The 12,726-nt window shown below is 41.7% G+C and overlaps 1 protein-coding gene and 1 long non-coding RNA gene across 2 annotated transcripts in view; one reads left to right on the top strand and one right to left on the bottom strand.

Annotated features, from left to right (window-relative positions):
• Positions 1 to 12,726, top strand: part of LOC140356738 (HERV-H LTR-associating protein 1) — a 64,373-nt gene that overhangs the window by 46,494 nt on the left and 5,153 nt on the right. The window lies entirely within an intron of this gene.
• The window catches only part of LOC140356743 (uncharacterized), a 522,351-nt gene that overhangs the window by 42,666 nt on the left and 466,959 nt on the right, over positions 1 to 12,726 (bottom strand). The window lies entirely within an intron of this gene.

Consider the following 12,726-nt stretch of genomic DNA (forward strand, 5'->3'; position numbering starts at 1 on the left):
TAAATGTTAAATCTGCTAAAATAGGCCAAAGTACGTCTGTTGATTATTGCCCTGTTTGTTTAGGTTCGTCCTTTTGACTTTGGCTCAAATTGCTGGGCTGTAATTGGTCACCCACTCAGCTGCTGACTTAGACCAGTGCGAATCTGACCAGATCGATTCTCAAGAGTATGTGAAACAAATATCGCAAGAATGAATTTGGCTGGCCAGATTAGGACATTTGGGTTGTTGTCATGTTTTACAAGTGGCTCTGACCATAGCTGTGTACAGTGTGATGTAACCTCTAGTCAAACTCTGCCACTGCACTTTAAGAGACTTGTGACATCACACGTCTCTGATGTCTTGAAAGTAACACACTTGCCTGCCTTACTCTCCCCTATAGTCCTCTAGACCCCCCACGCACGTTCGTTGTTGGATCGACAGAGGCAAGGTTTAAGTTACAATACTGATCATTTATTAATACAATAATAAATGGTTTAACAGTTTGTTGAGTTCATAGTTTAGTCCATTTAGTTCATGCACTTTGAGACAAGTTGCAACAGAGTTCGCAGAAAGGCAAGTGTATAACCGCACTGGTAGAACTTCACTTGGGTCTTATCTAAAGCAGGCCACAAACCTGAAACGAGATGGTTGTAACACGGCTCAGCCAATAAATGTCAAACTTTATTTTCCCAACTCAAGTCAGGATATTCAGAGGGGATTGTGTCAAGAAAGACACCTTGTGTAAAATATATTTTCCAAATGTATCTATTATGCAACAGCACACCAGGATAAAGGTAACTTGCAGTGATCCACTAAAAGTGATCATCGCAAGTTTTATTCATTTTGTCCTCAAAATCACATTTAGTTCCCATAAAATACCACCCGCATAAGTTCTTAAAGGGGAAGTATTATGTAAATTGTGTTTCCTCATCATAACTTTACTCAAGGTTGTTTTTTAGATTGATTTATGCATGTTTGTGTATTCCTGTATTGTCCTGCATTCAAGACTTAAATAATCAGACATTTTCTGCATTCATCCACCCCCTATCTCCGCCCACAGCTCTGTACGTACTAACAATTTTTCTAAAAGATTAGTGTTAAAAAATATCACAGCCATTTTTCCATTATAAGAACACATACATGAATATAACCCCATAACCCTAACCCTGATACAGTGAAATGAGTCAGTGAGCCACTGAGTCAGTGGCTTGTGTATTACCGTAATACATGACAATACTGGAAAACACAAAGCTAAAATCCTTCACTACCTATTACAAATACTTCGGGGCAGCAGTCGCCACCTCACTGCAGTGCATATCTGCCTAGTAACAAATTGAGAGGGGGGGGGGGGGGGGGGATTATAGGAGAGGGAAGCAGGAAGGGACAAGGGGAGGTGAGATGATGGCAGGAGGACGCTCATTCATTATCATTCATTTGCTCCGGGCAAACACTGGACTAAACTGTTAATTTGACGAAAAATCATTTCATGTTTTTTGCTTTTTGTTTTTTGCACAAATCCGTTAACAATACGTAAAGAAACACAAGAAGCACAGAAAAATCACAGAAAATCAAATCACTACAAATTAAATTAATTTAAACAATAAAGGTCTCATCTAGTCCAAAGACTAGTAAATGTGTCCATTTCCAAATTAAGTCCAAATGTGATTTTTTTTTTTTAATCTTCTGTACATCTATCACAATGTTAGTTCAGTCTTTGTTTGTGTTTGTGGTTTGATTGTGTCGTCCATTTTTTGTAATGGCCTCTTTCCTGCCGCCAGGAGTATGCTCCAAAGATATTCATCTATTGTGTCCATAGCAGGAGTTTTGAGCCCCAAATACATAGTTCTGAAATCGAGTGGGATGATGATGTCAAAAATAGTCTATAGTACTTTATTGATCTCAGTCTAATATTTGTGAGCAACAGGACAGTCCCAGAACACATAATAATGGTTTGCTTTCTGGCAACCACAGTTTCTCCAACAGTCAGTATTTCCTTATGAGTAATGAACACATGGTGTTAAAGAAACCTGACACATTTTTACAACAGAATTCTCTCCAAATATGTGATTTTGTGGTTCTCCACTGAGATGTACATATATTTTCCCATTCTTCATCGTCAAAACAAACTATCCTCTGTTTACTATGCATTTTTAATATAATTAGAGTAGCTGTCCAAATGTTTTATACTTTTATGTAATTTAGATATTATCCCCCTTGAAAGTTCTTATTTATCATAGGGTTGTAGTAGCCATTGCTTTGTTAAATTTTTTGGTTATAATGACTCCTTATTTGTAAATATCTATACAATTCCTGTTCTTCAAGTCAAAGGACTTTTTTCACTATATCAAAGCTTTTAATTGGATTACCTTTTACAGCCTGGGAGAAAATCTTCATACATTTTGTTTTAAATTTTTTCCAGACCGTAAAACTTAAATCTGTGCTATTAGGTGTAAAAATGTTGTCATGAGCCAACCCGCTTAAAATTTTTAATATCTTTGTTTAGTTTGTATGTTTTTCATTAGCTCCCTCCAGGTCGCTAGTACAGACTTCACCCAGGGATTCTCCACTTCCTTCAAATGACTCATCTGCAAGTAAGGCCTGTACAGGAACAGCGTTAGATTTCTATTTCTATTGAGCTTCATAATCTTGGTCACACTAGTACAGCAACGCTCTGCTTTGAGTGGAAATAAAGTAATTTTTCAAGGTAAACTCCTTTTTTATTTGAAACGGATACCGTATTTTTTTTGCGTTGCCATACAAATTTTGAGATTGATTTATTCCATTCATCAAAACAGCCAGTTGGGAATGAGAATAGAAATAGTCTGGAATAGATTTAGAAATATGGGTAAAACATAATTTGTTATAATTTCAATCCTTTGATTTATACTTACGTATGGGATAAGAGTTCATTCTTCAAAGTTTTTTTTAATAGTAGAGAAAAGAGGTTCCAAGTACAAAGCAAATAGTAGTGAGGACCAAGTACAGCCTTGTCTCAGAATCAGAAAAAGGTTTATTGACGTTTTCAGTGAAAAAAATTCACAGACTAGGAACTTGCTTCAGCGGTACAATGAATATAATAATAATAGCAAAATATAGCCGCAAGCGGCAATGATCGGCCCTCGCCACGCCGCCGCCGCCACGCCGCAAGAGGAGGGGCCGCTAACGCGCACCAATTGTCCTTTTATTACGCCTACTGCTGAATCTATGACGCTGTCACATCTTCTGCCCTTTGTTTTACCATCAAAAAGCAATTTTATTTTGAATTCTTGGCAAAATGTGCGGCTTTGCCGCACAGACACCGTGACTCTTTGAATAAAAATGTGGATACATTTTGATGGTCCACACCTGAAGATGAGTCTCACCAAATTTCAGGTTAATAGGGCTAACGTCTTGGGAGGAGTTGGTGAAAGTATAAAGTGTAAGCATGTTCTGGTGATTTCCCCATTGGAATAACATGGGAGGTTTCGGTCATCGCTACAGCAAAGCCATAACAATTATGACATGGGTCTCATTTACTTTTTTGATGGGGAGGCCAAAATTGAGTTTTGTGTCAAATTTCAGATAATTTCGCAAAACTAAACATTTAACCTCCATATAAAATCTGTAGGGGGCGCTGTGGCGCCAAATTAATTAATTTCACTTCAAGTAGGTTTAGGGAGTTTAACAACTGATTCTAATTTGACGCAATTCGGACTTTATCTGTGCAAACGGCAGAAATGTTAAATTTGGGAGATTTCTGAAATTCTAGCTAAAGTTTGAGGCTTCGCCGCACAGAGACCGTGACAGGTATCAATGAAATTTGAATAACTTTTGATGTCCCACTCCTCAGTAGCATTTTCACCAAATTTCAGCTTTTTAGAGCCAACGCCCTGGGAGGAGTTCGTAAAAGTACGACGTTTGAAAAAACTCCCGAGTCATGCTTAGCCATTTTTGAAGCAATATGGCCGACATTTGGTTGGGCGGACTGCGTTGCTGTAATAATATTTTGTACTTCTCTTGTCACCATCTACCTCTGCGCCAAATTTCATGATTCTACGATCAGATTTTTTTTGGGTCATTTCCTATCTCTCAATGCATTTTTGGTACATTTGGGGGCGCTGACGCGCCAATTTTTTTATTTTAGAAAAGGGAAATAGCCAGAATGTAGAGAGGCACGATTTTTAGAGGTGTGCAAATTTTTGTGACTTTTCGTCAATGTTCACTGGGTAAAAAATAGGGGGGTTGGTCCCGAGAAGAAGAAGAAAAAGAAAGAAATATAGCCGCAAGCGGCAATGATCGGCCCTCGCCACGCCGCCGCCACACCGCCGCCACGCCGGCAAGAGGAGGGACAATTGGGGCGCTAACGCGCCCCAATTGTCCTTTTATTACGCCTACTGCTGAATCTGTGACGCTGTCACATCTTCTCCCCTTTGTTTTACCATCAAAAAGCAATTTTATTTTGAATTCTTGGCAAAATGTGCGGCTTTGCCGCACAGACACCGTGACTCTTTGAATGAAAATGTGGATAACTTTTGATGGTCCACCCCTGAAGATGAGTCTCACCAAATTTCAGGTTAATATGTCTAACGCCCTGGGAGGAGTTTGTGAAAGTCTAAAGTGTAAACATGTTCTGGCGATTTCCCCATTGGAATAACATGAAAGGTTTCGGTCATCGTTACGGCAACGCCATAACAATTATGACATGGGTCTCATTGACTTTTTTGATGGGGATGCTAAAATTGAGTTGTGTGTAAAATTTCATATAATTTCGCAAAACTAAACATTTAACCTCCATATAAAATCTGTAGGGGGCGCTGTGGCGCCAAATGAATTTATTTCACTTCAAGTAGGTTTAGGGCAAAGAGTTTAACAACTGATTCTAATTTGACGCAATTCGGACTTTATCTGCGCAAACGGCAGAAATTTTAAATATGGGAGATTTCTGAAATTCTAGCTACAGTTTGCGGCTTCGCCGCACAGAGACCGTGAGAGGTATCAATGTAATTTGGATAACTTTTGATGTCCCACTCCTCAGTAGCATTTTCACCAAATTTCAGCTTTTTAGGGCCAACGCCCTGGGAGGAGTTCGTAAAAGTACGACGTTTGGAAAAACTCCGAAGTCATGTTTAGCCATTTTTGAAGCAATATGGCCGACATTTGGTTGGGCGGACGGCGTTGCCGTAATAATATTTTTTACTTCTCTTGTCACCATCTACCTCGGCGCCAAATTTCATGATTCTACGATCAGATTTTTTTTGGGTCATTTCCCATCTCTCAATGCATTTTTGGTACATTTGGGGGCGCTGACGCGCCAATTTTTTTTATTTTAGAAAAGGGAAATAGCCAGAATGTAGAGAGGCACGATTTTTAGAGGTGTGAACATTTTTGTGACTTTTCGTCAATGTTCACTGGGTGAAAAATAGGGGGGTTGGTCCCGAGAAGAAGAAAGAATAATATTCCGATGCGAAAACAATGTTTCCCATTTTTCAAATATCATAAACTATACATTTTCGGAAAGCGCTCGCACTTTCCTACCTCATGGTGTGGGTCCCTGGTCACTGACGGGTACTTTCGTTAATTTTGAGTGGGCTCCGCCCACTTTGTGTTTTTGGCCCTCTATACAGTAATAATGTTCAATTTTTGCATTACATGGTTATATGCACGGAACATGCAAGAGATGGGGAACGTATTCGTGAGCTACTTAGCGCAAATGAGTGCTTTATATGGGGATGACGACCGCTTCGCGGTCGTCATCTCAATGTAAAGTGCTCGTTTAGTGCGCACTTTTGCACAGGCTTCGCCCGTTTACAACGGTAATGTTCCATTTTCCTACTACTAATTAGTATGCACGGGGCGTGCATGAGTGAAGGAGTGCGTTAGTGAGTGTTTGGAAGTGGGCGAGCGCTTCGCGCTCGATTTCGTGCGCACTACGTGCGCACTTTCGCAGCCGTGCTTCGCACGGCCTTACGAGATTAATAGGCCTCTCGCCAGCTTGTGGCGCTCGGGCCTAATTAAAGCCGCAAGCGGCATCCAACGGCCCTCGCGGGCCGCCGGCCTTCCGACTCTGCGCTTTCGACTTGATAAAGATGGCGCCCTTATTGTGTTGGATTAAAAAAGAACTTGACAGACGGCGACACAATTGACATGGCCAATCCAGTGCAAATGAACACAAGTGTCGGTCAAATGTGCGGGTCCGCCGCACAGAGACCGTGACACTTGGAATAAAAATATGGATAACTTTTGATGCCCCACTTGTGTAGATGATTTTCTCCAAATATGAGTTTGATCGGACAATCGCCCTAGGAGGAGTTTGTTAAAGTGTGAAGCGTAAATGTGAACATTTCAGAGATTTCGCTGTTTTCCCATTTCTGACATATATTTGCGGGTCCGCCACACAGAGACCGTAGCACTTAGAATCAAAATAAGGATAAGTTTTGATGCCCCGCTTGTGTAGATGATATTCTCCAAATATGAGTTTGATCGGACAATCGCCCTAGGAGGAGTTTGTTAAAGTGTGAAGCGTAAAAATGTGGTGATTTGAGCGATTCTACGATTTTCCCATAAGGATAACATGGGATGTTTCTGTCATCGCTACGGTTACGCCGTACAAAATATGACTTTGGCCCTCATACTTTTATGATCAGGATGGCAAATTAGAATTTTGTTCAAAATATCATGTCATTTGGAAAAACTCTATTGTTTATAGGCCACTCTGAAGGCCAAATAGTCAGAATTCTGGGAAACGTTTGCGGCTCCGTCGCACAGAGACCGTAAAAGCTATCCTTAAAATTTGGATAACTTTAGATGCCCCACTTGTCTAGAGGACGTACACCAATTTTGAGGTCGGTGGGCAAAACGCACTAGGAGGAGTTTGTTAAAGTGTGAAACAGAAAAATGTGGATATTCGAGAGATTTAGCGGTTTTCCCATAGGGATAACATGGGAGGTTTATGTCATCGCTACGACTACGCCGTAAAAATTAAGGCATTTGTCTGATTGGCTTTTTTGATCGGGACGCCAAAATAGAATTTTGGGTAAAGTTTAGAAAAATTTGGTAAAACTAATTTTTGACCTTCAATGTTAATTTAAAGGTCACTCTGTAGGGGGCGCTATCGCGCCCATTTCAATTTTGTCATCATAAACTGGTCCAAACTAGAAAGTTGAACAACTGATTCAAATTTGGTCCTAATCGGACTTGTTTTGATCAAATGGGAACAATTTTTGGATCTGCAATATCCCAAAATAAGTTGTCCAACTTTGCGGCTGCGCCGCACACAGACCGTAAGAGGTATACCAAAAAATTTGATAACTTTAGATGCCCCACTTGTCCAGAGGACATACGCCGATTTTAAAGTTGGTGGGCAAAACGCCCTAGGAGGAGTTCGTCAAAGTTTGACGTGAACAAAATGGCTAACACAGCGTGTTTTCATTTTCAAAGGAAGATGGCGGCCATAGGGTAAGTCTGGGGGCGTGGCCACAATAATATTTGTTTTTTGTCCTCACAAGAGGAATGCGTGTTCCGAATTTCGTAGCTTTACGACAAAGTTGACCTCGGGGCGTCTCCCATAGGCGCAATGTATTTTGACTTTTGTCGGTGGCGCTGTCGCGCCATTTTTTTAGATAAAAAAAAATGGCCCAGAAAAAACAAAATTTTTTGCCGATTCTGAATTTTGGGCAAAGTTTGGTGAGTTTTTGAGCATGTTCAGGGGGTCAAATTAGAGTTCAAAGCGATGAAGAACAAGAAAAATAATAATAAATATAGCCGCAAGCGGCAATGATCGGCCCTCGCCACGCCGCCGCCACACCGCCGCCACGCCGCAAGAGGAGGGGGCGCTAACGCGCCCCAATTGTACTTTTATTACGCCTACTGCTGAATCTGTGACGCTGTCACATCTTCTCCCCTTTGTTTTACCATCAAAAAGCTATTTTATTTTGAATTCTTGGCAAAATGTGCGGCTTTGCCGCACAGACACCGTGACTCTTTGAATGAAAATGTGGATAACTTTTTGATGGTCCACCCCTGAAGATGAGTCTCACCAAATTTCAGGTTAATAGGGCTGACGCCCTGGGAGTAGTTTGTGAAAGTCTAAAGTGTAAACATGTTCTGGCGATTTCCCCATTGGAATAACATGAAAGGTTTCGGTCATCGTTACGGCAACGCCATAACAATTATGACATGGGTCTCATTGACTTTTTTGATGGGGATGCTAAAATTGAGTTGTGTGTCAAATTTCATATAATTTCGCAAAACTAAACATTTAACCTCCATATAAAATCTGTAGGAGGCGCTGTGGCGCCAAATGAATTTATTTCACTTCAAGTAGGTTTAGGGCAAAGAGTTTAACAACTGATTCTAATTTGACGCAATTCGGACTTTATCTGCGCAAACGGCAGAAATTTTAAATATGGGAGATTTCTGAAATTCTAGCTACAGTTTGCGGCTTCGCCGCACAGAGACCGTGAGAGGTATCAATGTAATTTGGATAACTTTTGATGTCCCACTCCTCAGTAGCATTTTCACCAAATTTCAGCTTTTTAGGGCCAACGCCCTGGGAGGAGTTCGTAAAAGTACGACGTTTGGAAAAACTCCGAAGTCATGTTTAGCCATTTTTGAAGCAATATGGCCGACATTTGGTTGGGCGGACGGCGTTGCCGTAATAATATTTTTTACTTCTCTTGTCACCATCTACCTCGGCGCCAAATTTCATGATTCTACGATCAGATTTTTTTTGGGTCATTTCCCATCTCTCAATGCATTTTTGGTACATTTGGGGGCGCTGACGCGCCAATTTTTTTTATTTTAGAAAAGGGAAATAGCCAGAATGTAGAGAGGCACGATTTTTAGAGGTGTGAACATTTTTGTGACTTTTCGTCAATGTTCACTGGGTGAAAAATAGGGGGGTTGGTCCCGAGAAGAAGAAGAAAGAATTAAAGCCGCAAGCGGCATCCAACGGCCCTCGCGGGCCGCCGGCCTTCCGACTCTGCGCTTTTGACTTGATAAAGATGGCGCCCTTATTGTGTGTTGAATAAAAAAATAACTTGACAGACGGCGACACATTGGACATGGCCAATCCAGTGCAAATGAACACAAGTGTCAGTCAAATTTGCTGCGCCGCCGCACAGAGACCGTAGCACTTGGAATAAAAATATGGATAACTTTTGATGCCCCGCTTGTGTAGATGATTTTTCCCAAAGTAAAGCTTGATCGAGCTATTGCCCACGGAGGAGTTTGTTAAAGTGTGAAGCGTAAATGTGAACATTTCAAGGATTTGGCGTTTTTCCCATTTGTGACAGTATATTTGCAGCTCCACGGCACAGAGACCGTACCACTTAAAATCAAAATATGGATAACTTTTGATGCCCCGTTTGTGTAGATGATTTTCCCCAAATATGAGCTTTATCAGGCAATCGGCCTAGGAGGAGTTCGTTAAAATGTGAAGCGTAAAAATGTGGTGATTTTAGAGATTTCGCTGTTTTCCCATTTCTGACATATATTTGCGGGTCCGCCACACAGAGACCGTAGCACTTAGAATCAAAATATGGATAAGTTTTGATGCCCCGCTTGTGTAGATGATATTCTCCAAATATGAACTTGATCGGACAATCGCCCTAGGAAGAGTTCGTTAAAGTGTGAAGCGTAAAAATGTGGTGATTTGAGCGATTCTACGATTTTCCCATAAGGATAACATGGGATGTTTCTGTCAACGCTACGGTTACGCCGTACAAAATATGACTTTGGCTCTCATACTTTTATGATCAGGATGGCAAATTAGAATTTTGTTCAAAATATCATGTCATTTGGAAAAACTCTATTGTTTATAGGCCACTCTGAAGGCCAAATAGTCAGAATTCTGGGAAACGTTTGCGGCTCCGTCGCACAGAGACCGTAAAAGCTATCCTTAAAATTTGGATAACTTTAGATGCCCCACTTGTCTAGAGGACGTACACCGATTTTGAGGTCGGTGGGCAAAACGCACTAGGAGGACTTCGTTAAAGTGTGAAACAGAAAAATGTGGATATTCGAGAGATTTAGCGGTTTTCCCATAGGGATAACATGGGAGGTTTATGTCATCGCTACGACTACGCCGTAAAAATTAGGGCATTTGTCTGATTGGCTTTTTTGATCGCGACGCCAAAATAGAATTTTGGGTAAAGTTTAGAAAATTTTGGTAAAACTAATTTTTGACCTTCAATGTTAATTTAAAGGTCACTCTGTAGTGGGCGCTATCGCGCCCATTTCAATTTTGTCATCATAAACTGGTCCAAACTAGAAAGTTGAACAACTGAATCAAATTTGGTCCTAATCGGACTTGTTTTGATCAAATGGGAACAATTTTTAGATCTGCAATATCCCAAAATAAGTTGTCCAACTTTGCGGCTGCGCCGCACACAGACCGTAAAAGGTATCTCAAAAAATTGAATAACTTTAGATGCCCCACTTGTCCAGAGGACGTCAGCCGATTTTGAAGTCGGTGGGCAAAACGCCCTAGGAGGAGTTCGTCAAAGTTTGACGTGAACAAAATGGCTAACACAGCGTGTTTTCATTTTCAAAGGAAGATGGCGGGCATAGGGTAATTCTGGGGGCGTGGCCACAATAATATTTGTTTTTTGTCCTCACAAGAGGAATGCGTGTTCCGAATTTCGTAGCTCTACGACAAAGTTGACCTCCGGGCGTCTCCCATAGGCGCAATGTATTTTGACTTTTGTCGGTGGCGCTGTCGCGCCATTTTTTAACGAAAAAAAAAATGGCCCAGAAAAAACAAAATTTTTCGCCGATTTTGAATTTTGGGTAAAGTTTGGTGAGTTTTTGAGCATGTTCAGGGGGTCAAATTAGAGCTCAAAAAGCAGAAGAACAAGAAAAATAATAAAAATAATAATATTTTTAGCAAAAACAATATAGCCGTTTCCACTATAACAACAAATTATACATCGTTTGAAAGCTCTAAGCCTTCCCCATGCCGCCATGGGGTGGAATCATCATTACGAGCGCTTACGCGCTCGTCACTCCCCATTCCGTCGGGATGCCCCGCCCACTCCCCATAGACTTCCATTGATTTGAGCAGATACAAGCATGGCCCATGCCTGCGGCATGGATTCTCGCGTACAGGACAATGCCAGGAGGGTTTTTGGAGGAATGCAGCGCTTCGCGCTGCTGTTGTCAACAATTTGTGAATGGGCTACGCCCATTCACAAATGTTTCCCACAATGTTTCCCATTTTTCAAATATCATAAACTATACATTTTCGGAAAGCGCTCGCGCTTTCCTACCTCATGGTGTGGGTCCCTGGTCACTGACGGGTACTTTCGTTAATTTTGAGTGGGCTCCGCCCACTTTGTGTTTTTGGCCCTCTATACACTAATAATGTTCAATTTTTGCATTACATGCTTATATGCACGGAACATGCAAGAGATGGGGAACGTATTCGTGAGCTACTTAGCGCAAATGAGTGCTTTATATGGGGATCATCCCAATGTAAAGTGCTCGTTTAGTGCACACTTTTGCACGGGATTCGCCCGTTTACAATGGTAATGTTCCATTTTCCTACTACTAATTAGTATGCACGGGGCGTGCGTGAGTTAAGGAGTGCGTTAGTGAGTGTTTGGAAGTGGGCGAGCGCTTTGCGCTCGATTTCGTGCGCACTACGTGCGCACTTTCGCAGCCGTGCTTTGCATGGTCTTACGAGATTAATAGGCCTCTCGCCAGCTTGTGGCGCTCGGGCCTAAATATAAAAATCAAGTCATGCATAAGAATTTACCAATAGAATAAAAATAGACTTAGTCAGAGTATAAATACAACATTTACAGTTGGTCAGAAATAGTGCAACAAAATGAGCAGTGCACTGAATAGTTCTTGATCAATACAAAAAGTGGCAGGTGTTATGAATTGTTCATGAGTCCAACGGCAGATGTTTTTGTGGCGGGAGATACTGGTCCGAATTAACAATTGCCTCCTGCCCGACGGAAATGTCTCAAGTAGTCCATGTCCAGGGTCAGCTGTGATCCGACTTGCACGTCTCAGAGTCCTTGAGAGATGGACGGCTTCAACAAATCACCTTCTCAGGAGAGCACACAATGCACTGTAGTCTCTGTAGAGGTTTTCACTGTGGTGAGGGGGCATGGCCTGTAGTTGGTTAGAAGCTGGAGGCCCCTCCATACAGAGTCAGTGGTGGTGCAGAGTCAATGGCTTTTGTATTACCAAAAATAAATGACAATACTGTAAAACGGAGTCAGTGGGTTTTTCAGGTGACCGTTGAGTTTACTTCTTGATTGAAGAGCCCCCAATATTTTATTAAAGATGGAATGGATGATTTTTTTCAACAATTTTTTTTATCATATTTCCTCGTGGCGTGGATAAATCATTTGTCCTGCCACGTATCAATCATAAAACGCACCTATCGCTCACCTGCAGCCGCGTGCGGTTCGTCGTCACGTTTCCGCGTGCCTAAGCGCATGGATCTATCATAATATAGTTCCCTCAGTGTACGGGGCAAAATGAAGACGGAGAAAGACAGTTCGAGCTGACGCAGAAGTGGACAGAAATCTACGGGAGACGAGAGATGCGATGCGATCCGTTGCGCTAATAAACAAACGCACGTGTGTGTTGTATCGGTCCACACGGGGGAGTGCCCATGCGCACTTCCGCCTGCGTTCTCAAATCGCCGAAAAATCGTCCATTGCGCCTTTAAGTAGTCCATTTTAAATTTGTTCAGCACATAAAATAAATAAGGCCAGGAATAGGCTCCAGTCACCCGCAACCCCTAACCGGTAG

This window comes from Eucyclogobius newberryi, unplaced genomic scaffold (genome assembly GCF_026437365.1).
Source record: "Eucyclogobius newberryi isolate DKJ021-1_F unplaced genomic scaffold, fEucNew1.0.hap1 SCAF_12, whole genome shotgun sequence".
NCBI classification, from domain to species: domain Eukaryota; kingdom Metazoa; phylum Chordata; class Actinopteri; order Gobiiformes; family Gobiidae; genus Eucyclogobius; species Eucyclogobius newberryi.